Source organism: Homalodisca vitripennis, chromosome 6 (assembly GCF_021130785.1).
Source record: "Homalodisca vitripennis isolate AUS2020 chromosome 6, UT_GWSS_2.1, whole genome shotgun sequence".
NCBI classification, from domain to species: Eukaryota; Metazoa; Arthropoda; class Insecta; order Hemiptera; family Cicadellidae; genus Homalodisca; species Homalodisca vitripennis.
In genome coordinates, this window is record NC_060212.1 from 97378626 (window position 1) to 97393787 (window position 15162).

Genomic DNA, 15162 nt, shown 5'->3' on the forward strand with positions numbered 1-15162 from the left:
ATCGAAATTGAAATTTCAAAAACTAATACACCTATACAAATATTTAGTTACTTAAATGACATCAATATGTTTGTAATAGCTCAAAAAATGAACCTACAATTAGGCAGATTCAAAACCCTTGCATCAGCGTTCACCAGAGTGGTAGAGCGCACCCTTAAATAACAAACATTTTAGTAGCGTAACATACTGGTTTTCAGTAGGAATTATTATGACTTGACAATGTTGGTTAACCTATTTTAACCAAATATATACTGATAATGGAATAGAATAACAGGATTTCGATCATGTGCATCCTTAAATGGTACAAATCTGACCGCAAAATTATGAGAACTTGAGTTTGCCCACTTCTTCATTATTAGAACATCCAAGCACGGAAAATAAAACATAAAAAATTGCCAAGAGTTATACTAGACAAATGAATCTAAAACTATGAATGCGGCCTTGACTTTGCCCCCACCTAAACTGGCACCAAATTCAAAATAACTACAGTAAAAATACAACTCAACGCAAATGTTCTGCTGCAGTTGGCACTGTAGTAAATGGAGCATATAAGCGTTGAATTGCATCATAGTATGATCCACGTCATGACTGCTCACTGTAGAGGAAGACACCTGGACAGACATTCAGGATGGTGGGTGTTGGAAAGGGGATGAGCAGAATTCCTGAATTATGTTACAGATTTACCAGGTTTTACAAACTTCACATATAATCTAATTGTTCTAGTATTTATTTCATGAAATCTTACGATTCTTAATAGCTGAGTTGTAATAATTCCCTTTACAATGTTGTAACGAGGCAAATTTTTCCGAGGATTAAAGCACAGATATTTGGCAGTGGATCAATGTTGCGGCAGCTAGTGGCAGTGGTTATGTTCGCGATCAGCGACGTCATTATTAGCAGGCTGTGCATTAATCAGCTGGCCAAGCGATCAGCTGTCTGCATTGTAGAACTGGGAACGGGAATGGAACATCAAGTGAAGGAAAAATTTTCGGGTTATGTTTGTTTTGTCGTTGTAACGATATTGTTGAAATTTGTCGCATTTGGTGGAAGATACCGTATTAATATAACTGCTTAGTTATACAAGATACAGTAATTGATTTAAAGAAAGAACTGGATTAAGAGCAGCAAGTTGGTGAGTGTTTTTTTATTTCACCCATGACATAATTTACACCCCACGCTAATACCTAGGAAGCCTAAAGTACACGGTTGTACAAGTTAACAAATTTATTACAGGGCAATTATAGAAGTTGTCGTTTGGTTCGTCAATCTTTCATTTTAGACATTTTCTAATAACAGAAGTTTTTGGTCACAAGGCTTGTTCCTGTAGGCTAACAATAATTGATTGACCACACTATAGCCTGTAATATGTTGTAGCAGGCCTAAATCTGCATTACAATCGGAAATAAAACCAGCACGTGGGCTGTAGAAAAGCACTTTGAGGTTAGGCTAGCGTTTCAAGGGTTGGTAACCACCCTGGGCAAGCGTAGACTTTCTTCTATTCACATACGTAGACTCCAACCTGATCTTTTCTTAGTATAAAGGCAATGCTGATTCAAGAATTAATTTGTAATCCTTGCTGTTCATTTTTCAACAGAGTCTTTTGAGATGCTCCAGATACTTGTACAAAGTCGTCTTTAGTTGGAAACTGTTGTCTGAAATAGAAACCGCGGTTACAAAGATGTTACAATCAAGACTATGCAAGAAAGGTTATTTCAGGGATTGATTTAAGTATTTTCTACTACGACGTTTCAGCAAAAATATAGGTCTAAGATTTTTGTTTTATATTACTATGAGAGCTAATATGTTCTAATCGGCTTGTTTAGTGCATTGTGCTGAATATCTAACGCCTAAAATTAAAAAAAATATTATCTAGAAGTTATTCTTGTGATATGGCAAAGCCAAGCATGGCTTATAGTTCTTTGCTCTATCCCATCCGTTACTGTTAAATTCATTCAAATTATTTTCTGTCAAAAAACCATTAGTCAATTTAACAAGCAAGCTTTCAAGATGTGTGACCCTAGTTTGATAAATAACCATTGAAAAAGTACATTTTTCATAACTTATATATTTAAAAATAATTTGCACAATTCAAAAACAAAAATGAACCCTCCGCCACCCCTCAGTCTTGTGTCAGATCCAAGGTTGAGACAACTCGTAGACTGTAAATTTTGAAGCAGTTGGCCAAATGGGATACACCAAATCATGCCAAGTTTGAATACAGAGGGTTTCACATCTGGAATTCTCCTCCCACCTTGAAGTTGGTAACTGGACACAAAGTGCAATATTTTGGAAACAGGATCTCAAACAAATGTTTTTCACTTCCTATGAATTCATGAGTGACCATGGATTTAAAGAATCTCACGAAAAATTTCTCCACTTCTCGCTGTTCATGACTGGACGCGAAGTGAGTGACCGTGGATTTGGTTAATCTCACGACAAATTTCTCCACTTCTCGCTGTTCTTGACTGGACGCGAAGTGAGTGACCGTGGATTTGGTTAATCTCACGACAAATTTCACCACTTCTCGCTGTTCATGACTGGACGCGAAGTGAGTGACCGTGGATTTAGTGAATCTCACGACAAATTTCTCCACTTCTCGCTGTTCTTGGCTGGACGCGAAGTGAGTGACCGTGGATTTGGTTAATCTCACGACAAATTTCTCCACTTCTCGCTGTTCTTGACTGGACGCGAAGTGAGTGACCGTGGATTTAGTGAATCTCACGACAAATTTCTCCACTTCTCGCTGTTCTTTACTGGACGCGAAGTGAGTGACCGTGGATTTAGTGAATCTCACGACAAATTTCTCCACTTCTCGCTGTTCTTGACTGGACGCGAAGTGAGTGACCGTGGATTTGGTTAATCTGACGACAAATTTCTCCACTTCTTGCGATTGGTATTATTGAAGCCCTGCTGGTTTGTCTAATTTCAGCTTAAAGGGGCTAGAAAATAAAGCGGTGTTTTAACCTTCAACTTTGAATTTAGAATGAATTTTTAAATAAGTATTACTATGGTAACAAAATTATTTAATTGTTTGAAATATTAGTTTGGAACTTAATTCTCTGACTAATTCTTTAATTAACTCATACTAGGAATACAACCAATTTATAACCTTCTGCAAGTTTTTAGATAAAAACAACATTTGTCTAGTAAGAAATATAAATTATGACATAAAATTTCATTCATACATACTGTATTCCTTATGTCCTAAGATATTAACTGCAGTAAAAAGTGAACTAGTATAAAACAGTGATATAAGAATGAAAGATCAAATATTTTGTCTTTGTTGTTACACAACTGTATATCAGTACGGTATGCTACAGGGAGTGTTCGCTTGCATTCTGAACACAGACTACAGTCGGTGAAATATGGAAAGATTTGAGAAGATCTCTTGGAACGTTGCAAGAAAAATCACAATAGACATAGTTGCCTAAATATTTAATATAAACTTTCTGATATTAACAATTTTAATAATTTTTAAACCACGTTTTATTATGATATAGGCATATTTATGCCGGGAAAAGCACTTAGTTTATTATTACCCGAGTAATAACAATGACAATTATTAACATATAAGAAATAACTATAAAATAACAATCTATCCCCGTGTAGATGTTTAAAAGGTCAGGAAGGTACGGCTTTCAAGCCTGTGCATTATTAATTCCAAGTACTGAATGATGTTGTTGGTTTTACAGCATCAACTAGAGTATTAAATGTGATTTCGACTCATTCCAATCGAACATTGTTCCTGCTTTAGTTGTCTGTAGGGATTGCTTTAGTCCTAGTGTTTAAGGGGATCCGCCACCTTTAGGGCATTTTTTAAATTTTTTTTAAATTTCACATATTAGACTGTTTTTATATTGTCAAACACAACTAGAAAGAAGGTTATTGAGTGTTTAAAAAAAATTAAAAAAATTCCATGAGGTAGCAAAATTTAAAATTCGCTAAATTTTTCGTGTTTTTTCGCGTTTTTTTTATTTTTCAATAACTTTTTTAATTTTTAACCAATTTTGTTCTTTGTTTTTTTAATTTGTTCCTTATAAGATAAAGAAACTTTTTGGGTATGCATTTGACGTTAGCATCAAAATTAAAAAAAACTGTACGCTAATAAAATTTTAGATTTAAAGTTTTTTTCATCGTAAATGTATGAACATATGAAAAAAATATTAATTATTGTAGGAAATGGATTTCCATACCCAAAAATCTTTATTATAATATTAAGAATAAGGTGTAAAAATTAGAAAGCTCTAAGACAATTATTTTAGATTTTATTCAAACATTAATGTATAAAAACATGGAAAAATCAATTTACGGGAAATAGCCGCTAAAGATAAAAGTTCTATCCTTACTACTAAAACTGTCCAGCACCATATGTAGCACCTTCATTTTCTTTTTTATTCTCCTCCTCAGCAAGTCTTATAGGCTTATGTCTTATTGCAACAAAATCACTTCACTAAAAACACTACACTAAAATAATATTGTCTGTAAATAAAGCGTTGCCTTTTTACTAAGAATTGAAGTAAATCAGGATCAACTGTAAAACATGAAAGTGAAACCTAGGTTATACACTTGTGCACATAACCTAAAGTGACAATTACTTGGCATCAACAAATCAATCTCAAACATCTGATTGATCAGCTGGGAAACAACGCAGACTCAGTGCAGCCAACCTCCGGAAACTAAATGAAAAGTAGGTCAATATATGACTATAATAATATAAAATGAGTGTTATAAATACTTTACCATTCTTATAAGCATATAAATAAGTTAGTCTACTATTTATAAATAAAAAATATTCAAGATAGCTGGTGAATAAACCATTGGTAGTAAGCCACTAAAATTTAATATTATGGTAAAGTAGGCAAAATTACGATTTGCGAATATTTTGTTATATGCAATTTTTTTTTAGAAAAAAATGTCAGAATGGCTTAAAAATTAGTAAAAGTGTTCAGAATAGTATGTACAACAAGAAAATATGATTTTCAGAAAAAGTAAAAAATTTCAAAAAAATGCCGTTTAAAGGTGGCGGATCCCCTTAACAATCACTAGTGGGAGCGGTTGATTGTTACTGTTTGATGTTCTCGTTGCTGATTGTTCATGTTGACTGATTCGCGATTGTTGTGATCTGGGTCATGACGTCAAACACATTGTAAGTACAATCAGAGCATGCTGTAGTGCATGCTGCAGTTTTTGCATTGTAAAAGCACATGCATTTACATTAATTATGATCTACGTCATGACATGCCTGGGGTAAAGCTATGACAGGTACATTTCCATAAACACATAATGGACAATCGGAGCATGCTGTAGTGCATGCTGCAGTTTTTGCATTGTAAAAGCACATGTATTTACATTAATTGTGATCTACGTCATGACATACCTGGGGTAAAGCTATGACAGGTACATTTCCATAAACACATAAAGGACAATCGGAACATTGTAAAAGCACATGTATTTACATTAGTTGTGACGTCATGACGTGCCTGGGGTAAGGGTATGACATGTAGACTTCCATAAACACATAATGGACAATCAGAGCATGCTGTAGTGCATGCTGCAATTGTTGCATTATAAAAGCACATGTATTTACATTACTTGTGACGTCATGACGTGCCTGGGGTAAGGGTATGACATGTAGACTTCCATAAACACATAATGGACAATCAGAGCATGCTGTAGTGCATGCTGCAATTGTTGTATTGTAAAAGCACATGTATTTACATTAGTTGTGACGTCATGACGTGCCTGGGGTAAGGGTATGACATGTAGACTTCCATAAACACATAATGGACAATCAGAGCATGCTGTAGTGCATGCTGCAATTGTTGTATTGTAAAAGCACATGTATTTACATTAGTTGTGACGTCATGACGTGCCTGGGGTAAGGGTATGACATGTAGACTTCCATAAACACATAATGGACAATCAGAGCATGCTGTAGTGCATGCTGCAATTGTTGTATTGTAAAAGCACATGTATTTACATTAGTTGTGACGTCATGACGTGCCTGGGGTAAGGGTATGACATCTAGACTTTCATAAACACACAATGGACAATCTGAGCAGGGTGTAGTGTACGTTGTAATAGTTGTATTGTAAAAGAGCATGTATTTACATTAGTTGTGATCTGGATCACAAAAACGTCATATACAGTAAGCGCATACTGTATTGAATGTTGAAATTGTTGCATTGTAAAAGAGCACGCATTACAACGTTGCAAAAATTAATCAATGGAATAGCCGATGTCCTAATGCGCTTGGACATTGTGTCTGAGATATAAATATCCTGTTATATAAATATAACAGGTACAAATATTCTGTATGACCATTGCACTTTGCGAATCTCCTCCTTAGTCTGTTAGATAAGGCCCCTGCAGACACGACTGAAGGCCCTGCAGACACCGCTGTAGGCCTGCAGACACGAATGTATGCACCTGCAGACACGACTGTATGCACCTGCAGACACGACTGAAGGTCCCTGCAAACACGACTGTAGGCACCTGCAGACACTACTGTAGGCCCTGGAGACACGACTGAAGGCCCCTGCAGACACGACTGTAGGCACCTGCAGACACGACTGTAGGTCCTGCAGACACGCCTGTAGGCCCCTGCAGACACGCCTGTAAGCCCTTGCAGTGTACTATCCGGACACTACCTAATCACACGGGGTCAGTGGAAGGACAGTTACAGGCGGCTGCATATGGTTATGCTTATTGGCCGCCAAAATTACCCGCTTCTGCAGGAGCCTGTATGATTCTCGCACAAGCCAATGGCCCAAGGGGACGGGCAGAATTAGGCTAAGGATAGCTAGCAGGATAGCTCTCTCCTTACAAATAAATCTCTACTCTGTATTGTTCCGTCTCAAAGACTAACCGGGTTTTCCGCATCTCTCCACATTTACAGAATAATTCCATCGCATATTACATATGTATACAGCCTGTGTTAATTAAATATAATATTTTTCTTGTTTGACATACAGTAAATTTAAAACGATACAAGAGTTATATAACTAAATTATTCTATATAATACCTCGTAGAAATGTATAAGGCAACGTTTAATCTTTTTTAATCGTACATTTATTTACTGACGTTTCGTCGATTAGGTCACTACAAAATGGTCACTAATCTCATGCGCAACTGGAGTTGTATTCCATTTTTTACTGGTTCCATATAAATTGCATGTAAAAGTCAGGAGTTAATATCGTTCTCTCAGGTTAAGAATTATTCTACGAGGCTTTGATCGAACAATACGTACTTCTGGGTATTCAAAGGCAGTAAATGTTGAGAGATGCGGGGTTGGTTGCACAAAAGAAAAGTACTTCAAAGGGAATAATAACAGTTCAATAATCGAGTGCAGTATTAATATCGTGTTTTCCATTACCAGATGCATAGACACGAGTGTAACGATAAGAACAGAAATGAGTGGAGTGAGAAATATTAGAAACTTTAATTATTAAGTTTCCTTCTTAGAATGTGCGTTGTTTCATCTTGCTGTCAGTACTCTGTCTGCATGTGCGATAACTGTTATTGATTCCTCTTTGTCGAAGGAATGGCCCTATTGATTTTGTTCCAAATAGGTGAAATTCAAAGCATTCCGTCCGTCTGTGACTTTGATACACTTGGTGTATATGAGTGTATTGTTCGAAGGAAGCACTCACTGTATTAATTCATAAGGTTAAATGTCATTCCGTTTGTCTGCCCATCTGTATGATGACTTCTAAGAATTACTTAAGATTTGATACTTAACTTGGATCGTAGAATCCTCTTGGGCAAATGAAGAGTCCTATTAATTTCGGGGTCAAAAGATCATCAAATGACAGTTCGTCCGTCAGGCCATCCGACTCTTTCGTACGTTTCTCGGGTCCTTTGATACTCCGTAGTTTCGGTTCCTTAGAAGTCACAATAATGACTATCTCGACCACATCCCCCGCGTGTGTGAGATGAGGTACCTGACACCGTACAGTTCTCGTGGTGGAGTCTAATGATCTCATTCTGCATAGAAAAATATCTACACGCTGTCTTCAATAACGCTTGTGGTGGTTACGAATTCAGCGCCCTGATGCAATCAAATTCTGCACCAACTGATAATCGTCGATGGTGTCACCACAATGGATTATGGAACGTCCTGTGGTTCATTTCAAGGATAATACCTTTAGGTTTATTTAAAACCCCAAGTTGATGTGATGAGTTTCAGTTGTACATTTTGAACCTTTAACATATATTATGTCACAGTATATTACATAAAATTATGATCCATAAAATTGGTTATTTAGCGTAAGATTCGCATAAGATCCAGACCTGTCACGCTGCTTAAATCCTAGTATTTCACCCTTTTATCACTTTGAACTGTAATCGTGGCTGGAATTGTCGAAAAAGCCCTCAGAAGAATGTTGTTGATATTTGCTTTCACAGTGGGACTGAATCATGCATGCCTTTTCGCTCCGAACGTGTTAAATTTCGATCCTGTGTTAAGAAATATTGCATTAAGATATTTGTCATCGGATATTCCGTTCGGTAAGAGAACCAGAACGTTCGCTTTATTTACTGCTCACCTCCAAGCTTTTCCTCTGGATGACCTTTTACCAAAACATTATGAAATAGATGTTTTACAAACAACAAACCGGTAGCCCACTGTCCATGCTTTTACAAATAAAATAGTTTAACTAACATATTTTTAATGCGTACTATATTTTTATTACAATTAATTATACACTTATTTCCTCGAATTTGACCATCCCGAAAGAATAAAAATGTTGAAAAGGTTAGAATAGGTGTATCTCAAAACAATGTTCATTAGGAGTACGTCACTTGCATCTATAAGTATGTAGAACCTGATTTTAAACGTCTTTCAAACAGTAGTTTTTTTTTATTAAAGCCATGTCTATTTCTGACCGCTTTTGAATAAAATCTCGAAAACTGTTTTTAGTGTTGAAAATTACTAGTATGATTGCTAAAAGTCATATCGTGCATCAGTGTATTTTTACTTAGGTTGAGTATTAATAACTATGTTATAAGCATTATAAGTAGACAATATTTTTTATCTTTTACAAATCATCAAATATTTTAAATTTTCTTTGGGTGTGAAAATATGCTATTTATTTATTTTCGTGTAACGTGACGGTATCCTTTAGGACAAATATTGCAGAATACAAATTTACTATATTTAGATTTAGTAGTACTGGATATAAATAGTAACAATAGAAATTCGAAATATATGCACATAATTTGCAGTAATCTTGTTACTAAAAAGTTTGTTATACTTTTTTCATGCATTTACTACATTTGCAACTTTTTATGCCTGTGAAATATAAAGGCTTGATTCGAATATGAAATATAACTTGAATTTGATTCGAACTATCCAATTAAAAGTAATGTTTTAATGATAAAGCTGTGTTAATGCCCGACTGTCGAGAAGGGATATTGAGAGCTAAAGCATTTCTGCGTGGTTATAAACTTTTATGTCCAATATGACGGTGTGGACTGGACTGTGCTGCTGACTCGGGAAACTGGGATTGGTCGATTCCCTTGTCATTGCGCCTGCAAAATGCAAGTGTTTATTTGAATACTTACCTGCTCTGCAAACTGAATTCACCTTGATCAAGGGCTCATAGAAATGTTCAATGCTAATAGTTATTATATTATTTAGTTTTGTAATACAAAATATAAATATTGCTAGGTCAACTGTTTGAAGAATATTAACGACTAAACAAAATAGAGTATGATCAAAAATAAATAGATTACTGCATACAAAATGCATTATAAACGAAGGAATATAAACAATTTTCATAAACAATTGTAGGTTAAAAATTATTTTGTCTCACATTTTTTATTTATAAAAGATTTATTTAAGTTACAACAAAAGTTACTCCAACCAAATATGTTTTGTAATGTGAAACGGCCTACAACATTTTTATAAATTTCAACAGATATGGGCCAAATATGTATTTAACAATGATAGTGTATAACACACAATTATTTACTTTAGCATATTAGGTAAAAGACCATATTTATTGATATTTATTTTCATGCTATACTATGTTGTTTTTGTTTTATTTGTTAGAGTGTCGAAACAAAGACTATGTTAGCTCTACGAGCTAGTGGCAGAGTATTTTCGTGTACGTGTGTTTACCCGCAGATTTATCCAAATTAATCGATACTCCGAGCGCCGCGGGGATTATCTGCCCGGACTAACGTGACTTGCAAAGAGTCCCAAGTATCAGGAAGTCCTTATAGACAGAAAGACACACTAAGGTAACTATTTTTGAATTAAGGGCAAGTCTGCAATTTAAAATATCACAGCAGGACAGATTATAAAGTATAATAAAATTACATTCTAACCAATATAGGTTAAAATTTCTCCGATATACTATTAATACGAAGGCAATATAAGGGATATATTTACTGTATATACAACTGTACAAGTCTTTAGACAAACAATCAGTAATTGTATGTGTTTCCGCCGCCTTGTATGTGAGTGGTTGACCTCCATTGTCTAAATTTAGGGTCCACACATAAAGTGTGATACAAACATATTATAGCGATAGGGAAATAACCACCATAAAAGTTAATGCTCATATACCAATATAAATGGACAAAAAAATCTATTTAGTTTGTTGACAATTTAAATTTAGATACTCTTTGTATTTACAGTTTTAGACAAACTATTAGTCATCAAACTGAGATCTGACAATAAGATAGATCTGAGATGATAGTGTATTTCCTCCCCTGGCACGGAATATACAACATTTTCGTAAATCTGTTTCGTAGCAAATTAGCATTTTATTTTTCAGTTTCTTAGAACGTTGATACGCTGAAAATGTAAAGATGATAGTTTTTAGTAAGAAAGCAAACGACAAACAATGCATAATACAAATTGGAGTAGAGTGTTCTCGATATATTGATGTTAGATCTTTAGAGAAATCGTTAAATCATTAATATGTCTTCGAAACTATTAGAGACTATTTAAACAAAGCTTACTTATGACTTTGTAAGAAGCTAATTTTGTTTAATAATTTTTTTAATTAATAGACAAAAAAAAACTTCAAGATACTTTATATCTTACAATTCAATGGCCCGATATAATTAATAGTTATTCACAGTTAAAGAAGTTTTAACTAACATAGAGTAGATCTTGACAGATGGGGACCCTTTTGCAACTTGGAAAATTGTTACTAATCTTCGTGATAAAAAGTGAGATGTAAGAATTTAAACTCAACGAATTTATCTCGCACGATCTAAAAGAAATTTATACAGTAAAACTATAATACTAACTGAATGGACTGCTCGGCTACATATAATTCAAATTACCCTTATTCCAGTAAACATTTCATTTCATTTCGTTTATTTTTTTCCAAACAATACATACATACATTTGACTTACAGAAATGTAAAAAGATAAATGTACTGGAATAATTCCTGCAGAGACTCCACGTCGTTGTTCTTAACTCCAGTAATTTCCAGTTTTCTAATGATTTTTTTTCTATTAACGGAATCAAAAACCTTATCTTGGTCTAGGAATGTCACTATAACGTGTTTTTTATGTATGTGAAATTAACTTAGTAACATCAATTAAAGCATTGGATGTACTTTTTTCTTCTCTAAAACCATTATGTTAGTTAGCTACAATGTGAAATTGCTTTAGGTAACTAGGTAACTGAATTCTTACACATTTCTCGAGAATCTTATCTATTTATGTCAAAAGTGACATTAGTTTAAGGTTACTGTGTTGTGATTTTAGACCAGAGTTATAGATAAACAGGTCAGTCTTATAGTATTCAATCTAGATCTGTTAACTGTCATATTATAATACAAGTATATTTAGTTAATTTTATGTTATTAACTCCACTTATAGGGTTATCTATTTATATTAATGTAATGAAAATAACTAAAACCCTTTAAATTAAAACTTTTTATTACATACACGTGTTTCGGTTTTTAACCATCTTCAGTGTACATTAACCTCTAAATAAATAAATAAATAATAAACAATGAGATATACACATGTGGACCTTTTAAACATATGTTAAATTTAAATGACACAGTTGTAATTTTCTTATTAGTAATCTGTATTTAATATTTTTAATTTTTTCAAAAATTGGATTTGTCTTATTTTTCAGATTACTATTTAAAATGTTATGAGGATCTTTATTATAATTTAGATAAATGTGTAATTCTTCTTTTGTGTTTAACTTCTCTCCTTTCCTTTCGATATCTAAAATTTCCATGTTCTTTTCAATATTTGTGTAGTTATGGTCAGTCTCCAATAGGTGTTCAGCAAAATTTGATTTTATTGTAGACATGTTATTTGTTTTTAAAGCTTGTATGTGTTCTTTAAACCTTTTATTAAAATTTTTTCCAGTTTGCCCAATATAATAGCTTTCACAGTCACTACAGTTAATTTTGTATACTCCAGATTGTTTGTATAATTCCTGTTTGTCATCATTTTGGTTGACTTTGTTTTCAATAAGTTTAAATGTATTATTTCTTGTTTGGTGACTGATGGAGAATTTTGAATTTTGAAAGGTTTTTCGAACAGCTTTGTTTAATTTAGTATTGAATGGTACACATATATATTTTTGAATTTCTGTAGTATTATGATTAGGTAGTATTTCGTTGGTTTTAATAAAACCAAGAAAAATTAATAAAACCAACGAAATACTACCTAATCATAATACTACAGAAATTCAAAAATATATATGTGTACCATTCAATACTAAATTAAACAAAGCTGTTCGAAAAACCTTTCAAAATTCAAAATTCTCCATCAGTCACCAAACAAGAAATAATACATTTAAACTTATTGAAAACAAAGTCAACCAAAATGATGACAAACAGGAATTATACAAACAATCTGGAGTATACAAAATTAACTGTAGTGACTGTGAAAGCTATTATATTGGGCAAACTGGAAGAAATTTTAATAAAAGGTTTAAAGAACACATACAAGCTTTAAAAACAAATAACATGTCTACAATAAAATCAAATTTTGCTGAACACCTATTGGAGACTGACCATAACTACACAAATATTGAAAAGAACATGGAAATTTTAGATATCGAAAGGAAAGGAGAGAAGTTAAACACAAAAGAAGAATTACACATTTATCTAAATTATAATAAAGATCCTCATAACATTTTAAATAGTAATCTGAAAAATAAGACAAATCCAATTTTTGAAAAAATTAAAATATTAAATACAGATTACTAATAAGAAAATTACAACTGTGTCATTTAAATTTAACATATGTTTAAAAGGTCCACATGTGTATATCTCATTGTTTATTATTTATTTATTTATTTAGAGGTTAATGTACACTGAAGATGGTTAAAAACCGAAACACGTGTATGTAATAAAAAGTTTTAATTTAAAGGGTTTTAGTTATTTTCATTACATTAGTTAATTTTATTTCTACAAAATCGAATTATTTGAATCCAGCTTTCTTCTTGTCTTCTTCTAGTCAAACAACATGTTTTTTTCTATTCCTTAACTCTACTTTTTTTACTATCCTCAAACATGTATGGTGTTTTCTCAACTGATTTAGCAAGGCCTTTCAAATTCTAAAAAATTAAATTTTAACCTTGATATCTCGATAACATAAGATTTTTTTAATATTGAGAACATACATTTCTGAATAACGTAAAATCTACTGTACGTTACTGGACTAGAATACATTACTCAAATCCATTACCATAAAGCACTATTTTATTAAAAACAATAATACATTTTGTTCGTCTAAATCCTAATCCTCATAATACCTCGACAATTTTTGCCTTTCTTTATTTCTTCGAAAAACAGTTACCGCCGTTGAGTGAAATGAGCATAATATTTCTCTCTGTTCTGTTTAATTACGGTTTTGACGTTACCGACCATGATACTCTCAGGGGTACTTACGGTAGTATATTTCATTCTAGGCTGATATATGTTTTCTTAAAATTAAATACTTGAATATTTTTCGTGATATAGCATCTCAATTCTCTGTTATTAATTAATTTATTATTACAATTATATTGCTTTCCACAACTAACACATGTTTAAAAGTCCAGAACAAAGCTTCATAAATAGAAACTAGAATTATATAAAAATTAAAAAAATTGAACTTAGAAATTTATAAACATTTAATTGTTTACTTAAGTCCTACATTATTTATGCCTAAAAACTCAAAAGTTATCTGATCGGAAAGACTTTTTACTGTTTGCATAAAGTTCTCGAGATCATTTTGATATCATTAAGAGTTTCACATTTACTTTATGATAATATTTTGATATTATTAGTCTTTTATTTATATATTGTTTGTGGAATTTCATGTAAATAAAATATGTTCTTTTATTTAAATAAAAACTTAAGTAAATAAAAATATACGAACTTTAAGTCAGATATTATGATAACAATAATATTATGATTAACATGATATTTCTTTACGTTATTTGTGGAATAATGGTTTTTGTAACTATTTGATTGAAAGATGGTATAAAATAAATTACATGGGTTTTTACGTAACTTTTTGTGTGTTTTAAGTCACTACCAAGTGGTTGAAGTTCATTATTTGATTTTTAAATGTTGGTCAACTATAAAACACCTTTTGATAAGCGACGGTGTCTTATTATATTTGTCAACCCCTAGAGGTAGCAGACGGTCTTTTCATTCAGAGAAATTATAAAGCACAAATTTTGTGTTTTACTATTATGTCAGCTGTTATAGTTAAAATATCGAAACAAATAAAAAACAAAACTGAACTACGAGTGTGATTCATTGTTTGACAACGAGTATAAATTCTGTTTAACGTAAGTTAAAATATAAGCCTACTTTGAATGTTTGTATCAATAAGCGGAGGGGGGTTACCCCAAATGCCTCCTGGATACGCCTTTGGATAGGAATGATAATATAGTCATATAGGAAAGTTGCACGTTTCGCTTAACATATATTTTATCTAAAACAAATTATGTTGACTGAGAAATGCAATACATCACTTTCGTTAACATAAGTAAGAATTAAATAAAGCGTAATGGCGTTCTATGTGCTGTGCATGTAGTGAGGATGTTTTTATATCTTAAATATATATATTTATTGTAACGCCCATGTGTTGTTTGTTTTCTACAGTCTACTCATTCAACACTCCGTAAATTATTTATACAAAACATTGTTTGCATGAATGTAAAGATCAAATGAGT

The 15162-nt window shown here is 32.7% G+C and overlaps 1 protein-coding gene across 1 annotated transcript in view; it reads left to right on the top strand.

The window, feature by feature from the left end:
* Window positions 1–970: 970 nt before the first annotated feature.
* The window catches only part of LOC124364601, a 38963-nt gene continuing 24771 nt past the window's right edge, over window positions 971–15162 (top strand). The window contains exon 1 of the mRNA XM_046820196.1: window positions 971–1132. The gene's annotated coding sequence lies outside the window, so the exon portion shown is untranslated. The remainder of the gene's footprint in view (window positions 1133–15162) is intronic.